This window comes from Bos grunniens, chromosome 15 (genome assembly GCF_055505025.1).
Source record: "Bos grunniens cultivar Pamir isolate PY7600 chromosome 15, Bosgru_T2T1.0, whole genome shotgun sequence".
NCBI classification, from domain to species: Eukaryota; Metazoa; Chordata; class Mammalia; order Artiodactyla; family Bovidae; genus Bos; species Bos grunniens.
The window spans coordinates 34,424,558-34,450,526 of record NC_141179.1 but is presented as its reverse complement, the minus strand read 5'-3'; the positions used below and the strand labels follow the sequence as shown (position 1 = coordinate 34,450,526).

The 25,969-nt window shown below is 42.7% G+C and overlaps 1 long non-coding RNA gene across 1 annotated transcript in view; it reads right to left on the bottom strand.

Moving 5' to 3' along the window:
• Positions 1–6,042: 6,042 nt before the first annotated feature.
• LOC147357637 (uncharacterized) overlaps positions 6,043–25,969 on the bottom strand; it is a 39,972-nt gene continuing 20,045 nt past the window's right edge. The window contains exon 4 of the long non-coding RNA XR_015142004.1: positions 6,043–6,392. This is a non-coding gene — a long non-coding RNA (uncharacterized LOC147357637). The remainder of the gene's footprint in view (positions 6,393–25,969) is intronic.

The following is a 25,969-nucleotide window of genomic DNA, read 5'->3' as shown; positions in this document are numbered from 1 at the left end:
CTATTTCTGCTTTCTGGACTATGCCAAAGCCTTTGACTGGGTGGATCACAATAAACTGTGGAAAATTCTGAAAGAGATGGGAATACCAGACCATTTGACCTGCCTCTTGAGAAATCTGTATGCAGATCAGGAAGCAACAGAACTGGACATGGAACAACAGACTGGTTCCAAATAGGAAAAGGAGTACGTCAAGGCTGTATATTGTCACCCTGCTTATTTAACTTATATGCAGAGTGCATCATGAGAAAAGCTGGGCTGGAGGAAGCACAAGCTGGAATCAAGATTGCTGGGAGAAATATCAATAACCTCAGATATGCAGATGTCAGCACCCTTATGGCAGAAAGTGAAGAAGGACTAAAGAGCCTCTTGATGAAAGTGAAAGAGGAGAGTGAAAATGTTGGCTTAAAGCTCAACATTCAGAAAACAAAGATCATGGCATCCAGTCCCATCACTTCATGGCAAAGAGATGGAGAACAGTGGTAGACTTTATTTTGGGGGGCTCCAAAATCACTGCAGATGGTGATTGCAGCCATGAAATTAAAAGACGCTTACTCCTTGGGAGAAAAGTTATGACCAACCTAGATAGCATATTGAAAAGCAGAGACATTACTTTGCCAACAAAGGTCCATCTAGTCAAGGCTATGGTTTTTCCAGTAGTCTTGTATGGATGTGAGAGTTGGACTATAAAGAAAGCTGAGTGCCAAAGAATTAATGCTTTTGAACTATGATGTTGGAGAAGATTTGAGAGTTCCTTAGACTGCAAGGAGATCCAACCAGTCTATCCTAAAGGAAATCAGTCCTGAATATTTATTGGAAGGACTGATGTTGAAGCTGAAACTCCAATACTTTGGCCACCTGATGTGAAGAACTGACTCACTGGAAAAGACCTGATGCTGGGAAAGAGTGAAGGGGACGACAGAGGATGAGATGGTTGGATGGCATCACTGACTCAATGGGCATGAGTTTGAGTAAGCTCTGGGAGTTGGTGATGGACAGGGAGGTCTGGCATGCTGCATCCATGGTGTGACAAAGAGTTGGACACGACTGAGAGACTGAACTGAGCTGAAATCTATCTAAGAAATCACTACCTAAGGCAGCAATAGCCTTATGAAGTTTATTTCTTTTATTTCTTTTTATTGAAAGATAATTGCTTTACATAATTTTGTTGTTTTTTGTCAAAGCTCAACATGAATCAGCCATAGGTATACATATATCCCCTCCCTTTTGAATTTCCCTCCCATCTCCCTCCCCATCCCACCCCTCTAGGTTGATACAGAGGACCTGTTTGAGTTTCCTGAGCCATACAGCAAATTTCTGTTGGCTTATCTATTTTACAGATTATAATGTAAGTTTCCATGTTACTCTTTCCATCCATCTCACCCTCTCCTCCCCTCTCCCCATGTCCATAGGTCTATTCTCTATGTCTGTTTCTACCTTGCTGCCCTGTAAATAAATTCTTCAGTACCTGTAAATAAATAAATACTTGTAATTTATTTATTACAAGTATTTGTAATACTTGTACCTGTAAATAAATACTTCAGTACCTGTAAATAAATAAATACTTGTAATACTTGTACCTGTAAATAAATAAATACTGCATATATGTGTGTTAGAATACAATATTTATCTTCCACTTTCTGACTCACTTCACTCTGTATAATAGGTTCTAGGTTCATCGCCCTCGTCAGAACTGACTCAAATTCATTCCTTTTTGTAGCTGAGTATTATTCCATTTGTATATGTACCATAACTTCTTTATCCACTCATCTGTCAATGAATATCTAGGTTGCTCCCATGTCCTAGCTATTGTAAATAGTGCTGCAATGAACAGTGGGATACACGTGTCTTTTTCAATTTTGGTTTCCTTAGAGTATATGACTAGGAGTGGGATTGCTGGGTCATATGGTGGTTTTATTCCCAGTTTTTTAAGGAATCTCCATATCGTCTTCCATAGTGGCTGTATCAATTTACATTCCCACCAACCGTGCAAGAACATTGCCTTTTCTCCACCCTCTCCAGCATTTATTGTTTGTAGACTTTTTGATGATGGCCATTCTGACTGGTTTGAGGTGATATCTCATGGTAGCCTTGATTTGCATTTCTCTAGTAATGAGTGATGTTGAGCATCTTTTCATGTGTTTGTTAGCCATCTGTATTTCTTCTTTGGAGAAGTGTCTGTTTAGGTCTTTTTCTCACTTTTTGATTGGGTTTTTTGTTCTTCTGGTATTGAGTTGCATTAGCTGCTTGTATATTTTGGAAATTAATCCTTTGTCAGTTGTTTCATTTGCTATTATTTTCTCCCATTCTAAGGGTTGTCTTTTACCTTGCTTATAGTTTCCTTTGCTGTGCAAAAGCTTTTAAGTTTAATCAGGTCCCACTTATTTACTTTTGTTTTTATTTCCGTTACTCTAGGAGGTGGGTCATAGATGATCTCGCTTTGGTTTATGTCATTGAGTGTTCTGCCTATGTTTCCCTCTAAGAGCTTTATAATTTCTTGTCTTATATTTAGGTCTTTAATCCATTTTGAGTTTACCTTTGTGTATGGTGTTCAGTTCAGTCGCTCAGTCGTGTCTGACTCTTTGCGACCCCATGAATCGCAGCACGCCAGGCCTCCCTGTCCATCACCAATTCCCAGAGTTCACTGAGACTCACGTCCACTGAGGCAGTGATGCCATCCAGCCATCTCATCCTCTGTCATCCCCTTCTCCTGTGTTAGGAAGTGATCTAATTTCATTCTTTTACATGTAGCTGTCCAGTTTTCCCAGCACCGTTTATTGAAGAGGCTGTCTTTGCCCCATATTCTTGCCTCCTTTGTCAAAAATAAGGTACCCATAGGTGCATGTGTTTATTTCTGGGCTTTGTATCTTGTTCCATTGGTCTATATTTCTGTTTTTGTGCCACTACCACACTGTTTTGATGACTGTAGCTTTGTAGTATAATCTGATGTCAGGAAGGTTGAGTCCTCCAGCTCCACTTTTTTTTTCTCAAGACTGCTTTGGCTACTCAGTGTCTTTTGTGTTTCCATATGAATTGTGAAATTTTTTGTTCTAGTTCTGTGAAAAATGCCATTGGTAATTTGATAGGGATTGCATTGAATCTGTAGATTGCATTTGGTAGTACACTCATTTTCACAATATTGATTCTTCCTACCCAGAAACATGAAATATCTCTCCACCTGTTTATGTCATCTTTGATTTTTTTCCTCAGTGACCCTGCACGCATAGATGCAAGATTTTTTTTGGCCTGTGGCAGCTCTGACTCAGTGAGAGTTGAGCGTGAAGGTGGTGCAGCTGCTTGGTTTGCAGGGACTCTGGTGGCACCAGGTGTGCAGGGACATGGACTGCCTCTGCCGCAGGAGTTATGCCCTTACCAGAGTCTTTTTTCAAGCCTCTTGTAGCTGGTGATCAGAAGGCCTCTTTGGCCAGTCTTTCTCCATAGCTCCACCCATTTAGGCACTTAGAGGGCTCCTTTGCCTGGGGTCCTTCTCTGTTGTTCCATGTGTCAGGCACATAGAGGGGGCCCCCCTGGCTAGGGTCCTACTCTGTAGATCTGCATGTCAGGCACTTACAGGGGCACCCTGGGTGGGGTCATGCTCTGTAGTTCAGTGCATCAGGCGTTTGATAGGCCAGCCTCTCTATTGTTCAGCTGCCGATGCTGGCATGTCGAGGGAGAGAGGCTATGGTGATGGCTCCACACCCTATCTGTGACTCAGTAGTATTGCCTTGCTTCCATGGCTGCCTGGCTTTCTTCCACAGGCATTTCCCACCACAATCTCTTCCCTCATATCCCCTTGATCCATCTCTCTGCAGTCAACAGCAGCCTGCACCCTGGTATTGCTCCACAATCCCTAAACTCCAGCTCCCAGCCGCTGTACCTTCCAGGGGACCTGTGTCCCTGTCCAGGGTATGTATGGCTGTTTCTGATTCTCATTCCATTTTGGCTGCCAAAGCTCAGCTGTTTCACTCTCAGCCTTAAATGTTTCTCCTCTGACTCAGACAATTGCCCCGATGTGGGGATTAGACTCCTACTTCAGTTCCCCTACCCGGCGAGAGCAGATCCAGTCCTACTAACAGTCCTGTTTTTCCCCCTAGTTCCTTTGTCCTACTGAGTTTTGCGTGGGCCTATATATTCTTTTCCACTGGTCAGGTACTCCTGTCTGCTCTCAGCTGATATTCTGCATGCACTTCTGTGTCTGAAGGTGTATTCCTGATGTATCAGTGGAGAGAGATGTACTCCAGGTCCACCTATTCCTCTGCCATCTTAATCTCTTGAAATTTATTTCTTAAATAATGATACTTGAAAACTGAAATTACCCCGTGATCTACAGGCTGTAGAATGGATGTCGTGTTACCAGGCATGAAAACAACATTAATCTTATTGTACATCCTCCCATCAGAGCTCTTGGATGATCACATACATTGTCAAAGAGCAGTAATATTTTGTCAGGAATCTTCTTTTCTGAGCAGCAGCTCTCAACAGTGGACTTACTTAAAATATTCAGTAAACCATCTTGTAAACAGATGTGGTGTCATCCAGGCTTTGTTGCTCTATTTATAGAGCACAGGCAGAGTAGATTTAGGGTAATTCTTAAGAGCTCTAGGATTTTCAGAATGGTAAATGAGCACTGGCTTCAACTTAAAGTTGCGATCTGCGTTAGCCCTGAACAAGAGAGTCTGCTGTCCTTTGCCACTTTGAAGCCAGGCATTGACTTCTCTGTAGCTGTGAAAGTCCTAGAGAGCATCTTATTCCAACAGAAGACCGTTTGTCTACACTGAAAATCTGTTAAGTAGTGTAGCTACCCTCATCAATTATCTTGGCTAAATCTTCTGGATAACTTGCTGCAGCTTCTACATCAGCACTTTCTACTTCACCTTGCATGTTTATGTTATGGAGGTGGTTTTTTTATTTAAACCTTTGAACCAAGCTTTGCTGGCTTCAAACTTTTCTTCTGAAGCTTCTTTACCTCTCTCAGTCTTCGTAGAATTAAAAAGCATTAGAGCCTTGCTTCAGAGAAGGCAATGGCACCCCACTCCAGTACTCTTGCCTGGAAAATCCCATGGACCGAGGAGCCTGGTGGGCTGCAGTCCATGGGATTGCTAAGAGTCGGACACGACTGAGTGACTTCACTTTCACTTTTCACTTTCCTGCATCGGAGAAGGAAATGGCAACCCACTCCAGTGTTCTTGCCTGGAGAATCCCAGGGACGGGGGAGCCTGGTGGGCTGCCATCTATGGGGTCACACAGGGTCGGACATGACCGAAGCGACTTAGCAACAGTAGCAGCAGCAGCAGCAGAGCCTTGCTTGTTCTGGATGAGGCTTTGGTTCAAGGGACAGTTGTGACTAGTTTGATCTTCTATACAGACCACTGAAACTTTCTGCAAATCAGTACTATAGTTGTCATTTTTTCATTATGTCAATGATGTATGTCAATATATCATTCATGTGTTCACTGCAGAGGCACTTTAAATTTCCTTAAAGAACTTTTCTTCTGCATTCACAGCTTGACTAACCATCTGGGGCAATAGGCCTAGCTTTAGGCCTACTTCAGCTTTCGACATGTCTTCCTCATTAAGTTTAATCATTTCCAGATTTTTGATTTAAAGTGAAAGAAGTGCAACTCTTCCTTTCATTTGAACACTTGATTGGTCTAGTTCAGTATTGTTTTGCCTCAGGGGATAGGGAGGCCCAAAAAGCGGGCCAATGTGTGGAGCAGGCAGAACGCACATGACATTTATTAATAAAGTTTGCCGTGTTGAGACTTCCATGGTGGTCCAGTGGTTAAGACTCTGGACTTCCAATGCAGGGGATGAGGGTTCGATCCCTGGTCAGGGAATTAAAATCCTGCATGCTGCATGAAGTGACCAAAAAAAAAAGAAAAATTTCTGTGTTATGTGAACATGATTTGTTGCACCACAAAACAATTTTAATAGTTCTATCAAAGATCACTCTCACGGGTCACCATAATAAATTTAATAGTAATGAAGAGTTTTGAAATATCTCTAGAATTACCAAAGTGAGACACGAAATGAGCAAATGCTGAGTTCAATTCAGAAGCAGAGGAAAGATTTATTTTTTGAGAAGGGAGAGGTATGAGCTTATGCTCTAGCGCACACACCTCCCAGACAGGTGGTGGGCGGAGCCGCTTTAGAGGGCTGAGGGGCGGAGCTCCGGGAGGGGCGGGCACAGGTGTGCCGCTCACGCTTCACATGACAGCGCGGGTGCAGCGTCTCTGCACAGGGCTCACAGCCGCCATCGTGAGTGTCTGTGGACAACTTCTGCGCAGGGCTGGTCCACCTGAGGTGTTGGTGTCCATGCCGCCATTTTCTACAAGGAACTCTGGTTTGAAGTGCCAGGTGTGAGACCTCTGACAGCACCCTGTAAACACGGGGAACTAGACCAAACACACAGGGAAAGAAAAGGTTAGACTTTATTTTATTCGGGAATGCATGTTCAGTCATGTCCAATTCTTTACAACCCCCCAGACTGTAGCCCACCAGGCTCCTCTGTCCATGGAATTCTCCAGGCAAGGATACTGGAGTGGTTTGCCATTTCTTCCTCCAGGGGAATCATCCCAACCCAGGGATCAAACCCACTTCCGTTGTGTCACCTGTATTGATAGGCGGACTTTACCACCGCACCATCTGGCTTGCTTTATTTAATTACCCAGATTTTATTTTTACTTCCCAGGATTTGTGAATGGACTTTGCTGGTGACAGTTGGGTCCTGAGGCTAGATCAGATTTGAGTTTGATTTTTTGGTAAGACTATTTTGTGGTCAGGTTGAGTACTTCCTGATGCATCACAACAGGAGGCATGAGACCTGTGGTGTTTCTATTTTTATGATGTTAACTTTCATCAGTGGATTTAGGGTGTGCCATTATTACATGGCTCCCCATCAGTTTCTCACCTCCTGGTTTTAGCAACCACTAATGTTTCTGGTAGTTTTGCAACATGTTGGCACAGCCAGGAGGGACTAGATTTTTGAGAATTCCCTTTTTCTGTGTGTTTGTGGTTAGGAGGGGCCACAGTGAGATAGTTGGGTGCAGAGAGAGGTGAAGCAGTCGTCTGGTTGTACTGCACGCACATGACATGGCTGTGGGCTCCCCACATCACTGGGAGATGGCAGCCACACTTGCAATTGCTCCACCAGCCCATCCAGCACTCTTTCAGCGGCTCTACCGCTTGGGTGTGTGTGGGGGGGGGGGGGGCGCCCATGACAAAGGCCCTGCTTCTGCAGGACACCGTGCCAGCAAAGGCAGAGATAAGAACACTTCTGGATATCCATCCACCTTCCTGGACTCCTGTTTGGTCCAGATGTCCTGCAGTTTACATCCATCGTCTCTTTCAAACTGCCCTGTCTGTGAACTTTAATCTCTAGCTCCAAATTGGATCCATTTTTCATCAGGGATTGCAAAGTGGTGATATTCTAGCTGTAGCATTTCTTTGGCTCAAATCATTTTAGCTGGAATTCCTAAGCTGCCATCTAAACAGGAAAAGCAGAATGAATACTTATTTCTTTCCCTTCAGTTTTCTTCTTTAACAGTTTTCACAGTAATTAGTTCTGGTTCCTCGATCTTCCAAAGGGGATAACTTAGTTATATTTATTTCCTTTTTAAAGTATCATTTTGAACTCAGGGATTTTAATATATTCAATGTGACACTGTAGTAGTTATTACTACTATAATTATTATTGCTATTTATGTTCACTTATCCCATATTTGGCCAGTGGGAGATTATTGAAATGGCTGCTGGATTTTTCTGACACAATCCCTGTGGTCTATGACAGCTTTGCCTTCCAGTTCAACAGTGTTTCAAGGTTCTCACTGATGTTTCCTGTCTCAGCCTCAAAATCAGTCATACAAGGAGGCATGATTTCCCTTGTTGGAAATTCTATTTGGAGAACACAGTCTAGGTGTAGAGATATTCATTATTTTGTGGTTATTCATGACTTCTAGACCTTTTCAGTGCACAGAGCAAAGAAATATGTTTTTTTAAAAGAAAATATAATGTAAGATCTTATTAATTATTCAAGTCAAATTTAAGGTTATAGAATTTTCCATTGGACTCATTCAGTTTTATATTTTTATCTCTCCTCGTCTGCTCAAAGGTTTGGATTCTAAATATATTAACATAACTATTTGTTTGATGTATCCTGGTATAGACACACAAACAATAGTTTCGGAATGACACTAATAGTGTATATACTAGTGAAATATATATGGATAATATACATTCTGAAATATGCTTGATAGTTTAAGAATAATAATATTACAATTACAGCTAAAGATTTCTTTATAATTCTTTTTATCCTTTTGATATATTCTTCTGGGACTGTATAGTCAAATTATTCTGTTTTAAAATAATTGAAGTAATTACTATCTCTGTGTTTAAACCGTCAACTTGATATATATTTAGGTTTGTTTGCTCTGAATGTTTAGGAATTGTAGTTTTCTTATTTAATGTTGCTCAATTTACTTGCATAATTATAAAAGACATTATATATATACATATATAGAATCCAAACTCAAATGTATAAGATTAGATACTTTGATGATTTTAAATATGTACACAAACTTTTTAACACACACTTGCAAAGATGGATCCTAATTCCCTCCCTTTGAGTGTAGGTTAGATTCAGTATCTTGCTTCTAACAAATGAAATAAGACCCAAATAGCTGTATGTGACTCCCAAGACTCAGCCACAAAAGGTATGGTGGTTTCCCTCTGCTCTTTCTGGATAGTTTGTGCTGGAGGAAGCCAGTTGTCATATCAGGAGGATGCTCAGGCAGCCTGTGGAGAGAGGAGATCCTTGTGGTGAGGAACAGAGGCCTCCTGCCAACAACCATGTGGGAGAACCACTGTACAGAGGGATTCTCTCACCCAGGCAAGCCTTGGGTGACTGAAACACAGGCCAACGTCTTGACTGCAATCACATGAGATACTCAGAGCCAGAACCAGCCAGCTACGTCTCTCCTGGCTTCCTGACTCTCCAGACTCATGTGAGATAATAAAAATTTATTGCTGTTTTAATCCACTGCATTTTGGGAATCATCTATTATGTAGCAATCAGTCACTAATATAGGGACATTCAGAGAAATCTAGTTTTTATTCCTGTCTCCTCCATCACCCTAAGGTTACACATTACTTTTTACTTGCTTGTTTGTCCTTCCATCGTTTTTTATTTTAAATATAAGCAGATATGTATACTTGTATTATCCACCCTTTTTTAAATAAAAGTTAGTGTATGTTACCTGGATCTTCCCAACCCAGGGATTGAACCTGAGTCTCCTGCATTGCGGGCAGATTCGTTACCATCCGAGCCACCAGGGAAGCCTCTATTTGTATTTTACATACACTCTGCTGACTCTTGCGGTTTGCAGTGAAGTCTTCACTGAGAATCATTCCAAAGCTGAACATACAGTTTTAATTCTATTTTAGCAGTTGCTATTTCATCCGTACCTGATCCGCAGGCTCTTCAGCCTACCATGTTATCTGTGTCTAGTCTTTGTGGTGCCAATAGCATGTATTTTGTAGGACACCTATGTTTTTTCATAGTTTTGCCAGTGTATCTTTTGAATAAGTTCCTAAGTCCACTCTTTTTGAAAAATTTCCCCATTACTTCAGCTCTTATAATTTTCTCTTGTCTTCCTGTTCCTAGAGCAGCGTCTGTTCCCTATAATTTAGTACTTACGGTGAATACAGTGAAGATCGCTCAGTCGTGTCCAGCTTTTTGCAACCCCATGGACTGTAGCCTACCAGGCTCCTCTGTCCATGAGATTTTTCCAGGCAAGAGTACTGCAGTGGATTGCCATTTCCTTCTCCAGGGAACTTCCCGACCCAGGGATCGAACCCGGGTCTCCCACATTGTAGACAGACGCTTAACCGTCTGAGCCACCAGGGAAGTCCAATTTAGTACTTAGTTGCCTTTATTTGATTTGATTCTGAATTTCCCTTGTTAGTTCTGTATGTATGAGATTGTGCTATTGGAGCCCACATGAGGCAGTTACAGCTCTGATCTCTTACTGTCAGGAGACTGGATTTAGTGCTAAGTTTGTGGGGATTAAAGAAGATCTGACCTAGAAAATGAGGGGGAGGGGAGCCACAGGGATCAGAATGCACCAAAAGGGGAAGCATTTTTCAGAAGGTAAGCTACACATGGAGCTGAAGCTCCAATACTTTGGCCACCTAATGCGAAGAGCTGACTCATTGGAAAAGACCCTGATACTGGGAAAGATTGAAGGCAGAAGGAGAAGGGGGAAGCAGAGGATGAGATGGTTAGATAGCATCACCAACTCAATTAAACATGAATTTGAGCAAACTCTGGGAGATAGTGGAGGACAGAGGAGCCTGACGTGCTACAGTTCATGGGGCTGCAGAGTCGGATATGACTTAGTGACTGAACAACAACAGCAAGCTATGGGTGAGAGAAAAATATCTTGTCAAAGAGAGAAAAATATCTTTTTCTCCCATGCCTATCATGATGGCAAGGAAAATAATGGAAACCACCTACAAGCCCCTGTGTTGTTGTCTTTTGAAGTAAAAGGTTGACTTGAGAGTTAATGATTGGGAAATGTGAAGATGTTGAAACAAAGAATAGCTGTTGGGCTGGGGAGCTGGTAACAGTTTAGACTATAATTCTGCCACATAGCAGAATCACCAAACTCCCAATTCCCTGAAAAATATAGGGAAAGGCCTGACACACATTCCTAAGTTATGTTTACAAGAGGCAGACCCCTTGCAGATGAAAACTACCAACCACAAGGACATAGACCCTAGACTGGCTGAAACCAGAAGGTTGACAATGCTTGAAATCTCACCTTGATGCCGAGCAATCTGAGAACTGTCCACGAGCTGATCACGCCCTGCTCCTTGAACATTCTAAAACTCCACGCTACCCCCTCCAGGGTAGGTCACACAGTCTTGAGGGCACTAGCCTGCTCTAGCCCCATTTGCCTGGCAAAGCAAAAAAAGCTACTCTTTACTTCACCCAAAACTCTGTCTCCATGTTTCTATTGGCAATGGTGAACAGAGGCTGAGTTTTGGCAACATAATGAAAATTATCCTGAAGATTGTTAAGATCTAAGATATGAAGTAAGACTCAGGTTACAGAAAAAATCCTTTTCTGGGATAACCAGCAAAGTAGGTAGCTGATATCTTGCTAACCACAGTGGCTGGAAGTTAAAGCCTTTGCAGACATAGATTATATTTAAAATGAATATGTAGAATTTAAGGAGCCAAGATTAAGAACCTATAACTGAACAGCCATTTTCTAAAGGACGATCATCTTGAATATTGTCATAGTGTCAGGAAGGAGGTGTGTGCAGTGGCAAAGGACGATGGGATGCCTGCCTGTCAGTCAAATTAGCTTGATCAACCCTGGTGACCAACCATATAGGTTCAGATCCCCTGCACATCCGGGATTCAGAATATACTAGTTACATCTCGAAAAAGAGAAGCTGCAGCCCCAAAAAAGAATGACAGGAAACCACAGAATAATGCCAAGAGAACTTGGAAAAGCAAGCCAGCAAAGAGAACAAATCCAGCCAAAGTGGCTCCCTGGACCACACTGAGCCTCACCATGTCCTCAGAATAGAGGAACTGGAATTCGATTTCAGAACCTTTTGCACATTCTAGTATTTACAGTTGCATCTATTTATAACTAAATTAGTTATAAAGAAAATCATATAGAATTCTCATCTCAAGGTGTGGGTCAGCTCCTTTCTTTCTTTTCATCCAGTCCATCAGTTCAGTTCAACTGCTCAGTCGTGTTGAACTCCCCATGACCCCATGAACCGCAGCACACCAGGCTTCCCTGTCCATCACCAACTCCTGGAGCTTGCTCAAACTCATGTCCATTGAGTCACTGATGCTGTCCAACCATCTCACCCTCTGTCATCCCTTTCTCCTCCTGCCTTCAATCTTTCCCAGCATCAGGGTCTTTTCCAATGAGTCAGTTCTTTGCATCAGGTGGCCAAAGTATTGGAGTTTCAGCTTCAGCATCAGTCCTTCCAATGAATATTCAGGACTGATTTCCTTTAGGATGGACTGGTTGGATCTCCTTGCAGTCCAAGGGTCTCTCAAGAGTCTTCTCCAACACCACAGTTCAAAAGTATCAATTCTTCAGCACTCAGTTTTCTTTATAGTCCAACTCTCACATGACTACTGGAAAAACCATAGCTTTGACTTAATGGACCTTTGTTGACAAAGTGTGTGAGCTGGCTCTAGCACCCACTGGCTGTGAGTGGAAAAAATACATAGGACTTTGAAGACTTTGTATGAAAATAAGAATATAAAAGAAATTAAAAGACACTTGGTCCTTAGAAGAAAAGTTATGACCAACCTAGACAGGATATTAAAAAGCAGAGACATTACTTTGCCAACAAAGGTCCTTCTAGTCAAAGCTATGATTTTGCCAGTAGTCATGTATGGATGTGAGAGTTGGACTATAAAGAAAGCTGAACACCAAGGAATTGATGCTTTTGAACTGTGGTGTTGGAGAATACTCTTGAGAGTCCTTTGGACTGCAAGGAGATCCAACCAGTCCATCCTAAGGGAAATTAGTCCTGAATATTCATTGGAAGGACTGATGATAAAGCTGAAATTCCAATACTTTGGCCACATGATGCGAAGAACTGACTCATTGGAAAAGACCCTGATGCTGGGAAAGACTGAAGGCAGGAGGAGAAGGGGACGACAGAGGATGAGATGGTTGGACAGCATCAGTGACTCAATGGACATGAGTTTGAGCAAGCTCCAGGAGTTGTTGATGGATATGGAGGTCTGGCATGCTGCAGTCCATGGGATCACAAAGAGTCGGACACGACTGAGTGACTGAACTGAACTGTTTGCAAAGTAATGTCTGTACTTTTTAATATGCTGTCTATGTTGGTCATAGTTTTTCTTCCAAGGAGCAAGCATCTTTTAATTTCACGGCTGCAGTCACCATGTGCAGTGATTTGGAGCCCAAGAAAATAAAGTTTGTCACTGTTTCCATTGTTTCCCCATCTATTTGCTATGAAGTGATGGGACCAGATGCCATGATCTTAGTTTTTTGAATGTTGAGTTTTAAGCCAACTTTTTCACTCTCTCCTTTCACTTTCATCAAGAGGTTCTTTAGTTCTTCACTTTCTGCCATAAGGGTAGTGTCATCCGCGTATCTGAGGTTATTGATATTTCTCCTGGCAATCTTGATTCCAGCTTGTGCTTCATCCAGCCCAGCATTTCTCATGATGTACTCTGCATTTAAGTTAAATAAGCAGGATTACAATATACATCTTTGATGTACACTTTTCCCAATTTGGAACCAGTTCTGTTGTTCCATGTCCAGTTCTAACTGTTGCTTCTTGACCTGCTTACAGATCTCGGGAGGCAGGTCAGGTGGTCTCGTATTCCCATCAGTTGAAGAATTTTTCACTTTGTTTGTTTGTTGTGATCCACAACAGTCAAAGGCTTTGGCATAGTCAAGAAAGCAGAAGTAGATGTTTTTCTGGAATTCTCTTGCCTGTTTGATGATCCAGCAAATGTTGGCAATTTGGTCTCTGGTTCCTCTGCCTTTTCTAAATCCAGCTTGAACATCTGGAAGTTCATGGTTCACGTGTCATTGAAGCCTGGCTTGGAGAATTTTGAACATTACTTTGCTAGTGTGTGAGATGAGTGCAGTTGTGCAGTGGTTTGAACATTCTTTGGCATTGCCTTTCTTTGGAATTGTAATGAAAACTAACCTTTTCCAGTCCTGTGGCCACTGCTGAGTTTTCCAAATTTGCTGGCGTATTGAGTGCAGCACTTTCACAGCATCATCTTTTAGGATTTGAAATAGTTCAACTGGAATTCATCCAGTCCATATATATGTGTGTGTGTGTTTGTGTATGTGTTTGTTGCTCAGTTGAGTCTGACTCTTTGCGACCCCATGGACTGTAGCCCACCAGTCTTCTCAGTCCATGGAATTTTCCAGGCAAGCATACTGGAGTGGGTTGCCATTTCCTTCTCCAGGGGATCTTCCTGAACCAGAGATTGAACCTGGGTCTCCCACATTGCAGGCAGATCCTTTACCATCTGAGCTACCAGCGAAACTATATATATATAAATAATATAAATATGTGTGTGTGTGTGTATATATATACACGGGGCGTCTCTGGTGGCTCAGTGGTAAAGAATCTGCCTGTAATGCAGGAGATGTGTGTTTGATCCCTGGATCAGAAAGATCTCCTGTTGAAGGAAATGACAACCCACTACAGTATACAGTATTCTTGCCTGGGAAATCCCATGGACAGGGGAGCCCAATGGGCTACAGTCCATGGGGTTGCAAAAGAGTTGGACACAACTTAGCAACTAAACAACAACAAATATATATAGATATAGCTCCTCCATCCATGGGATTTTCCAGGCAAGAGTACTGGAGTGGGGTGCCATTGCCTTCTCCAATAGATACAGATATAGATATATAAATATATATATAGAGAGAGTTCTATATATATATATCTATATATGTATGTGTGTATATATATGTGTATATATATAGTTATATATCTCTGTGAAGGTGGATTCTTTCAGACAAGGTTCTGTAACTCACTATGGGCAAAACCAAGTAGGCCGTATCCCTTGCAGTGTTGCTGAAAGTTTGCTGCACTGTTACACTATCACAGAAGAATCCTGACAAGCACACGGTAACAGCAGATTTTCGACAAACCCTGGATACACTGATGAGATTCTTGGCTCTAAATACTGGTCACAGTTACATTCTATCCTTGCCTTTCTCCCCTTCCTTTGTGTGAGTTAAATGTCAGTGCACGTGAACCTTTATATGTAATTGATGAGATTCTTAAAAAGCTGCACACAAATCTACTTTTTATTGTCAGAAAACGCTGCTATACACACAGTATGCAAGTCACTGAGGATTCAAATGCATGTCTAGAACAGAAAAAATTTCTGCACTTTAGAAATTTATTATTTAGTTGGGGAGACCAGATGCAAACACAAAGATAGGGACACTCATCCCCATTTGATTTCAGTAGCAAAGGAGTTTCAGGGTGCCGCCTGATGGAAACACCGTTAAGTGACCAAGCAAGGAAGCTTTTGATGACAGATAAAAGGAGAAGAGGGAGAAGGGTTTTTGGCAGGAAGGATTGTGTGTGTTAAATCGAGAATCTGGTAAGGTGCCATGATATAACATTAGCTGTGGTGAGGAACTTGGGTGCGTATCCCATCGGAACTGAGGATTTTTAGCAGGAGAGGAAGAAGGTGAAGCAAGGAGGAAGATGAATAGGCAGTGATGTGTGGGATGGAAAGGATTGGGGTAGGGGGTGGTGATGGAGGCGGGCAAGCTGATCCAATGTCTTTTAAGAGAATCATATTTTTTACACTAAGTCTGGGAACCCAAGGACCACTGATCATTTCAGAGAAGTCTCATCTTAATTTCTAATTAAACTTCAGCACTACTTCAACCTCAAATGTCCATCTGATGAAAGAAATGTTCACAGATTGAGGTATGAGAAAGTCATTCTGATTTATACATAAGTTAACTTGAGTTTTGTGCTAACTAAATCAGTTTGTTTATGGCTTAACAAACACATATTGTACATCTGCTTTAATTATTAAAGAAAAGGGTACATTGACCAGAAGTAAAAAATGTCTGTGTTAAAAATAAAGATTAAATGCTTCCCTTTGCGGACGCCCACTCTGGTGCTCCTTTGATGATAAGACCCCCTTCCCAGGTGCCAAAGCCGTACTGCCTCTCTGTGTACATGCTGAACATTTTTATTTTTTTAGAAACCTAGAAGGGATGGATCACTGAGTTGTTTGATGTTCTTTGTTCTAACAAGATGTGAAACTGTGTCCAAAACCATGCTTCTCTGGAGCAGTTCCTCAGAGTTATCTGAGAGGTTGCCTGCTGGGCTATAGTCTTCAGTTTGGCTCAAATAAAACTCTTTTCTCTCCATATTGTATTCAGTTTCATCAATACATCTATATTTGACCCCAATATCCATGTGTGTGTATATATATATATATATATATATATATATGTTTATATACTGGCATAGTGTTGGGCTTTCTATTCTAATTTATCTTTTAGAAAAGCAGGTAAATAATGTACAAAACAGAAACGGGGATTTCCCTGGTGGTCCAGTGGCCAAGACTGCACACTTCCACTGCAGGCGGCTTGGGTTTCCTCCCTGGTCAGGAAACTAAGATCCCGCAAGCCACACGGTATGGCAAAAAAATAAAACAAACCAACAACAGAAACAGACTCACAGACAGAGAAATCAGATTTATGGTTGCCAAGTGGGGCACGGGCAGGAAGAGGGATGGACCTGGAATTTGGGATTGGTAGATACAAACTATTACATTTAGAATGGATAAATATCCTACTGTATAGCACAGGGAACTATATCCAGTCTTTGTAGTCTGAAAAAAGAGTGTATATATGTGTAAAACTGGGTCACTTTGCTGTATGACAGAGATTGGCACAGCATTGTACATCAACTATACTTTGATAAAAATTAAAAATTTTTTAATTTTAAAAATTAAAACAAGTAAATGTTTAAAAGATAATTAAAGGTTGGTTAATTGGTCTCCGGCAAATTTCAGTCTCACAGAGTGGCATTGCTCTGAGCGGGGGCATGACTGTATGTCCCTCCTGTGTACAGAGGATATTTATCCTGGTTTGCTTTTTCAGGAATGTAGGAGGTATGGACAGTCATATATCAAATGACATTTTTTTCCATTTTCTTTTTTTTTAATTTTTACTGGAGTATAGTTGATTTACAATGTTGTGTTCATTTCAGATGTACAGCAAAGTGAATCAAATATACATATTTGTACACATACAAATACCCACTCTTTTTTTAGATACTTTTCCCATATAGGATATTACAAGTATCAAGTGGCGTTTCCTGTGCCATATACCTTCAGTAGCTTTTTAAGAGCCAGATTTTCCACATGCACCATCTCACTTTTCCAGTCGTCATGTAAGGATATGAGAATTGGACCATAAAGAAGGCAGAGCACGGAAGAATTGATGTTTTCAAACTGTAGTGCTAAAGGAGACTCTTGAGAGTCCCTTGGACAGCAAGAAGATCAAACCAGTCAATCCTAAAGGAAATCAACCCTGAATATTCCTTGGAAGGACTGATGCTGAAGCTGAAGCTACAATACTTTGGCCACCGATGAGAAGAGTTGACTCATTGGAAAAGACCCTGATGCTGAGAAAGATTGAGGGCAGGAGGAGAAAGGGGCAATAGAAGATGAGATGGTTGGATGGCATCATCGACTCAATGGACATGAGTTTGAGCAAACTCTGGGAGATGGTGCAGGACAGGGAAGCCTGGTGTGCTGCAGTCCATGGGGTTGCAAAGAGTCAGAGACAACCAAGTGACCAAACAACAACATTTCACTTCATTATGGCAGCAAGCCTGTGAGTTGTATTAGTCCCAGTTTACAGGTAAGAAAAAATGAGACCTGCAGAAGTGAAATAATTTGCTCAAAGTTACAAACAAATATAAATGCCAAGGTCAGCATACTGACCCAGCTTGGGCTGATTCTAAAGCTGAGGTTCTTCCACCCCACACTGTAAAGCTTGGAGGAGGAAATGTGCTAGATCTGGAGGTAGGAAGAGGGTAGTGGTGCAGTGTTTGAAGAATGAGGGAGTAAGGGGAGAATTATAAAACAGTGCAGTCACAGCTCAGCTCGTCCTTGCCCTTAACCTAAAAAGATTGGCTGTTGCTGGGATGTGAGGCTTTTCCTACACAGGGTCATTTGTTACAGAGGAATTTTAAAAACTGTATCACTAATGACTTCCATGGTGGTCCAGTGGCTAAGACTCCACACTCCCAATCTCAATGCAGGGGCCCGGGTTCAATCACTGGTCAGGGAACTAGATCCCACATGCTATAGATCCCCATAGCTGAAGATCCCATATGCCACAATGAAGGCTGAAGATACCGCATGCCGGAACTGAGACCCGGTGCAGCCAAATAAATTAATTAACCAAAAATAAATCAAACAAACTGTATCACTAAATCTTAAGTGCTGCTCCTGCTATTAAGATTTTTTTTCCCTTCTTTGGTGGCAAAGCATGTGGGGTCTTAGTCCTTACAGCCAGAGATCAAATCCGAGCACCTTGCATTTGAAACTCAAAGTCCTAACCACTGGACCCACTGGACTGCCAGGAAGTCCTGAGATTTTCTGCCCTGAATGCCTGCATACTCTTTTTTTTTTTTTTTTGGCTTATATTTTCTTTTCAAAAAACTTCTTATTTCGTATTGGGGTATAGCTGATTGACAAATAATGTTGTGATAGCTTCAGACAAACAGCAAAGGGACTCAACCATACATACACATGCATCCATTCTCCCCCAAACTCCCACCCTAAGTCACTCTTCAAAATGAGTTAAACTTAACATCACCCCTCCTCTGAATCCCTGCCTAGTGCTTTTCTCATGGCATCACTCCCCATTCTGTCCACTACACTTGAGAAGGGAACTGGGATTATCAATCCTAAAGAGAGGAAGCTCTCACTGCCAACCCATCACTAGCCTATATGGCGCCCAGAGCTTCCTGCAAAAGGTTTCCTAACTTTTCTCATGGGTTTTCTTCTGGACAGACTACGTCAGTGGGCTGTGACTGAGCACCTGAAAGTCCCTTCTCCTTAAGTCTCGTCTCTCTTCCCTGCCTGTCCCCCACGTTCTCCTCTGTCTTGGCCTCTCTTCCAGGGCCCTGACTTTATCCTGGAAACTGAAAGGAGGACCATGATGCTGATTGCTCTTGGTCATGCTGGAGGGGTGACAGGAGATTTCTGTGCCTACTCTTGGTGCAGCATCCTCTAGAATGGTGCCTGCCCAGTGGCAGTCCACAACTACAACTATTATTAGTCCACAATAAATGTGCACTAATAGACATAAAGCGGCTTCCCTGATGGCTCAGCAGGTAAAGAATCCGCCTGCAGTGCAGGAGACACAGGAGACGTGGGTTCAATCCCTGGGTCGGGAAGATCCCCTGGAAGAGGGAATGGCTACTCACTCCAGTATTCTTGTCTGAAGAATCCCATGGACAGAGGAGCTTGGTGGGCTACAGTCCATGGGGTTGGAAAGAGCTGGACACGACTGAGCAACTACGCACGCATGCAGTAAGGCATAAAAAAGTGCTGAGGTTGTCTGGACTCTCCAAGTGGAAAATACACTAGATTTACAAGGATTTTTTTTGAGGGGAGAGGGACTGGTTGTTGTTGTTTGTAATATTTCTGCCCTATTAGTGTTGTTGAACCCAAGTTCGTGGGCTCAATGCACTGTTAAGGCAGTTTACAATGTGTATTAATTATTTATCCATTCAGTCAGTCAGTCATTTAACAAGAAACGTGTTTATCACCTGAAAAGAGAACGATGGAGGAGGAAAAAAGCAGCATAATGTGTGATTCCTGCCCTTACAGCCCACCCAGGAGATCCACAAACTAGTGAGGAGTTTACTAAGGCAAGTCAAAGGAGGGCAGATCTCTGCAGACAACAGGGCTCGAGTAAGACTTTGAGAGGTACTGACCAAAACATTTCAAGCAAATGTACAAAGGGGCTTCCCTGGGGGCTCCGTGGTAAAGAATCTGCCTGCCAATGCAGACACACGGTTTCCATCCCTTGTCTGGAAGATCCCACATGCCTCAGAGCAACTGAAGCCCATGCACCACAATTACTGAGCCTGTGCTCTAGAGTCTGAGCACTGCAACTACAGAAGGCTGTGAGCCCTAGAGCCCATGCTCTGCAACAAGAGAAGCCATCATAATGAGAAGCCTTTGCCCTGCTGCTAGAGAGTAGCCATCACCGCTCCCCGACACCCACCCCCTGACCCCTCACCACCCACCACAACTAGAGAAGAGCCCGTACAGCAACAAAGACCCAGTGCAATCAGAAGTGAATAAATAAAAATAAAATTATCTTAAAAATCTGTTATGATTTGAAGATTTAAACTTATTTCAGGCACTACCCTGAACTCAATGCTCATTTGAAGTTTTTTGGATTTGACAAAAGTCTTCTCTACCCTAGGAGGAGATGGAGAATAATTAAAATGTCAGTGGAATTGCTTATCCTTTGGATTTCCATCAAATTGATACCTGTGGGTCTGCATTTTCCTTGCCACCTGTCCAGGTAAATCTAGGAAAGCATTCAAAGACTATTCATCCTCTAATAATTCAGGTGTTATCCAAGGGCCAAGCACATGAGCGTTATGGTGAGAGGTTCTGTCCCTTAGAGGAAAGCAAACTCTTATGATCCATCTCAGACCATGAGTTCTGCTGTTGAGGTGACCAGTACTACCTCCTCCACTACTCAGTCATTTGGGAAGAGACTTAAAAATCATGATATGTCCCATGCTATGGCCTGGACGACCCTTGAGGATGTTGTGCTGCATGAAGGGTGTTGCTGTTGTTTACTCACCGAGTCATGTCTGACTCTCTTGCGACCCCAGATACAGAAGCAGGTGGCCACTTCCTGCTTCAGGGGTCTTCCTGACCCAGGGATCAAACCCATGTCTCCTGCGTTGGCAGGTGGATTCTTTACCGCTGAGCAACCTGGGAAGCCCCCAAGTAAAATGAGTCAGTCACAAAAAGACACAAGTATTGTATGATTCCAGTTATACGAGGTACCTAGAGTAGTCAAATTCATAGACAAAAAAATAGAATGGTGGTTTCCAGAGTCTAGGGGAGGGAGCAATGGGAAATTGTTACTTAATGGGTACAGAGCTTCTGTTTTGCAAGATGAAAAAGTTCTAGAAACTGGTTGTCTAACAGTGTGAATGTGCTTACTAGTGTACACTTAAAAATAGATAAAATGGTAAATTTTATGTTATGTATTTTTACCACAATTTAAAAAAATCATTCAACACCGCCTCTGCCTTCAAACTGGACAAAACTTTAATATGCCTCAAACAGATGAGAATTTCTTGTGTACTGAAAGAGAGTGAGAAAATGTCCCAGTGTCTACATCCCTGCAATCATGCCTGCAGTGCTCTGAGTCCGAACTATTTGGAGTTTCTCACTTAACTACACTAGGAGATTCCCTAGCGGTCCAGTGGTTAAGACCTTGTGCTCCCCATGCAGGGGGCCTGGGTTTAATCTCTGGTGGGGGAGCTAGATCCCAGGTGCCACAACTAAAAAGACTCTGGCTGCTGCAACAAGAAGATTTCGCCTGCCCCAGAGAAGATTGAAGATCCCCTGTGTCACAACAAAGACCTGATGCAGCCAAATAAATAGAAAATATAAAAAAAAAAAAAGTTAAGGAGATTTGCAGCCATATTTAGAACAATTTCAGATCATCTCACTGCATTATTTTCCTATCCTGACAAAATGAAGAACAACCAGGGCCAGTTTTAAGCCACTCTGATGGAGGACACAGAGCCACCCTGAACGGCTCCTTGAGAAGACAGCAAAAAGCCATGTCCCCTCCAGAGGGTCTAATTCTGGAGCTCTGCTGCCTAAACTCCCAAGAGACACACACTACGGTGCCCACAGGAGAGTCATTTCCAGAATGGTCTCCTCTAAGCCTCAGCTTGTCCTCATGATCAAGAACTTCAGGGACGCTTTGCTCATGCAGCAGAAAAGGGAATGGGCTCTAGGAGCGCCTGAATGGCTTTCCTGGGAAATTTGAATCTGTCACCCAGAAAACCTGGCCGGGGTTCCAGGCAAGCCTCCTGTTCCCAAGTTACCATACTCATCTTAGAGGAAAACCATTACCAACCTGAAGGTGACAGATACTAATTTGCCCATGGGGATGCCTTAATTCTTCCAAATACACTGAATTGAAATGCTGCTGCCCTTTTCTGCAGGTATGTATCAAAAAGGTAGCTGCCAGCATCCAAACCCCTGGACAGCAAGGAGATCAAACCAGTCAATCCTGAAGGAGATCAACGCTTAATATTCATGGAAGGATTGATGCTGAAGCTCCAGTACTCTGGCCACCTGATGCAAAGAGCTGACTCACTGGAAAAGACCCTGATGCTGGGAAGGATTGAGGGCAGGAGGAAAGGGGACAACAGAGAATGAGATGGTTGGATGGCATCAGTGACTCAATGGACATGAGTTTGAGCAAACTCTGGGAGATAGTGAAGGACTGGGAAGCCTGGTATGTTGCAGTCCATGGGGTTGCAAAGAGCTGGACGTGACTGAGTTACTGAACAACAAGAAAACTTATCTCAGTATCAATGTGGAGGAGAGCACTGCTAGAGGACTGAGAACCCATGTGGGTCAGCACATCTAGGCTTTCTTTCCACCAAAGTGAATGTGGTATCAAGAGGCAACGTACCCAGCAGTGCTGACGCAGAGCACCAAATCTACCACACCGTTATTAGCACCGTTGTTTTCTTCTGCCTGTAACTGTCACAGGGTGTAATAACCTTACGTAAGGAGAGGGATGTCTTCCCAAACAAGTAACTCTGCAGTTCCTCTCCAGCGCCCCAGGCTCAGTCATTATGGAGATGGAGAGAGTGGGACCTGCCAGAGTTCAGCACTCACAATGCCTAATTGGCTTTTTTTTTTAAGATCGAAAGCCATAAACAGAGTGAGGGTAGGTGGGTGGTACTTCTGCCGACCCATTATCAATAACCACTTGCCAAAGCTAGCCTACTTTGTCCTCTTATTTAAAAATAGTAAGAGGAGGAGGAGAGGGTGGGGGAGGGTGGTCAAGGAAGACTTGCTTTTTGTGTATGTTCCTTAAGCTTGAATCTGAGAATCTGCCTCTGGCTTTCTCTTTCCAACCAAGCAAAAATTCTTAAAAATGAAGTGAAAAGACAGCCCAGTGACTTTAGCCAAGTATTTCTAATTTGAAAATGATGCAGAAGCCAGGAAGGGACATAAGATTAGATAGGTTATAACTGGAGCAAAATTATGTTTTGTTTTGTTTTCAGGAATATGGTTTCTTGTCACCAGATTGGGGCAAGGCTCCACCTGAGACTGACTCCACCTGGTCCTTAGGGAAAGGGAAAGGGAAGTCGCTCAGTCGTGTCCAACTCTTAGCGACCCCATGGACTACAGCCTACCAGGCTCCTCTATCCATGGGATTTTCCAGGCAAGAGTACTGGAGTGGGGTGCCATTGCCTTCACCTAGTCCTTACCTGGCCCTATCGCATTCCATACTTGTATTCTCAGGCTTACATTCTGCAGAGTAGTTTGGTTAGCATCCTGGGTCAGGCTCTCCAGGAAACAGACCCCGAGAGAGCAGTTTGAGTGCAGGAGGTTAATGCAGATGTGATCTCAGAAACAAGACCTATAAGAGTATGAGAGAAGCAGTTCCAGGCAGCTCCAAGCTGGGATGGCTCTTCCGAGTTCTCCTAAGCTGGGATGTGGTCTTAAGCTGCTGTAGCTCCATTTAGATGCATCCCTGGATGTGAGCTGCCTCCAGCTGGGGAGATAGAACCTTGGACCAGGCAATTCCCTGCAGGCAAGAGTAATTCCCAAAGGATTGAACCAGAAAGTGATGGTGTGAACCAGAAACTGGGTGGGATGAGTGTCTCAGTTCTCAAGCGGGTGTCTAGGTAGCCTACCACATTACCACCATCAACCTAAAAATATAGTCACAACCTGAAAATAGGGAGTTGTGGGAACGTTCTTAGGACTTCAGGCCCAGGAAGCAGCATCTCAAGTAGCCCTGAGAAACTGCTCCAAGGAGGTGGGGGAAGGAGTTGGGTTACACAGAAGTCTGCAACAAAGGGGGACAGACAGTCTGAAAATCAAAGAGTATTGTTAATTGAGGAAAACCAGACATCTCAAGTTAAGGAATGTGTATCTTTCTATGTATGGAAAGATGCAAGCATCTGGCTTGCTGAAATCATTTCTTTCATATGAACTCACCTATCTGGGGCCGGTATCTTGCTTCCTGATTTTCTTACATCTTTAGTTCCTCGCTTGCCACAGGGAGTGGCGGCAGCTGACAGCTGCTGGATTGCAGGCATTGTCCTCCCTTTTGGGTGCCCTCTGGGCCCAGAAACTCACATTTGGAGGTCTGAAATCACTGATGGCTGTAACATCCTTGTTTACTGATATGGCAGGAAAATACTCCATTTCACACTACTTATGTGGTTGCTTTTCTCTCCTCCTGTATATCGGATCACAGCTTTCTATCAATACAAGTTGATGAAAGCAGACATCTGGCTTGTTTGTGCTGCATTTGTATCCCCAGTGCCTACAACAGTAATTGGCAATGTATTGTTGCTGAAGTAACACTGAATGAGTTTACACTTTTTGCTCGTATTATTCTGTATTGTTTTAAACAAATCAGTGAGGATAGTCATGTAGCACTTTTTTTTTTTTCTGGCAATATGTAAGCATTTTTCTAAAAACCCAAGGACATTCTCCTCTGTAGCCATATTGAAATGATCATCTTTAAGAAATTTTCATTGATAGAAGGCTGTGATCCAATATACAGTCTGTATTCAAAGTTTTCCTATCGTCCTAATAATGTACTTTCGGCTTTTTCTTTCAAGTCCAAAATCCAGTCTAGAATCATGTATTTTGTGGTCATGTCTCTGGTCATTTTTAATCTGGAAATTTCCTCAGCTTCTTTATGCCTTTCATGACATTGATGTTTTGAAGCTGTCAACAAAAAATAGCCATGAGAGTTATGTTTTATTCAGCAGAAATTTTTAGGACTTAAACTCAGGAAGTAGCATCTCAAGTAACCCTGAGAGAACTGCTGGTGGTGGAGGGAGAGAAGCCAGGTTATGTAGAAGTTTTGCAACAAAGGGCAGGTAGTCTGAATGTCAAATGATTATTGTTATTGTTAATTAAAGAAAACCGGGGGCTTCCCTGGTGACTCAGAGGGTGAAGAATCTTCCTGTGATACGGGAGACCTAGGTTCAATAACTGGGTTGGGAAGATTCCCTGGAGAATGGAATGGTTATCCACTCCAGATATCCCAAGTTAAGGAATTTAGTGATTTTCTATGTACAGGAAGATGTAGGAGTCTGGGCTCACTGAAATTGTTCCTTCCATATGCACCTCATCTATCTAGGGCCAGTATCCTGTTTTCACAACCTGAGCTTCCTTTCCTTAGGGCTCACTGTAGGGAGTGGCTGTCGAGTGATGGCTATTAGACAGAAGGCATTCTCCTTCCTGCGTGCCCTTAGGGCTCAGTGGCTCACTGGTGGGCTGCAATCACTGATGACCGTGGCATCCTCATTTACTGATATGGCAGGAAATGTTCCATTTCTCAAAGCTCTTGGTCTAGTTGTTTTGTATGAGGTTCCTCAGTTTGGATGGGTCTGTCTCCTCATTTTACATTCAGATTAAACGTTTTTAACAGGAACACATTCTATGGGATGCTGTGTTCTCGTGGATGGCAGCAGGAGGCAGATGACGCTCTTGGTCTCATTATTGGTGATGTGAGGGTGAGATGAAGGTCTTGGTCTCATTATTGGTGACGTGAGGTTGAATCATTTGCCAGACAGGCCCACATCAAAAATTTCCCTTTCTCTTTGTACTTAATAACCTGTGATGCTATTCTCTGAGACTTCCTGAGTATCCTGTTCCTCCCAAATTGTGCTCTCAGTGCTTTTAAGCATCCACTGATGATTCTTGCCTAAACCGGTAGTATTGTGATGGGTACAAAATAATGTAACTCTTTTGGAAGTAAAATATCTCATATTGGGAACCATTCGTTGTAGAAGCTCTGTAACTAGAAATTCTACATATTATAAAGCCATAAAGAATTGGCCTCCAACGTGGGAGACCCAGGTTCGATCCCTGGGTCAGGAAGATCCCCTGGAGAAGGGAATGGCTACCCACTCCAGTATTCTTGCCTGGAGAATTCCATGGACAGAGTAGCCTGGCAGGCTACAGTCCATGGGGTCTCAAAGAGTCGGACACAGCTGAGTGACTAACATTTTCATTTCAATGATATATACCATAGAATTCCTCATTAGAAGTACAACTTTGAACTAGAAATGCTTCACCAAACTGCAGAGTTCTCTTCCAAGTATTTATTAAATGAAGTGGAGGTGAG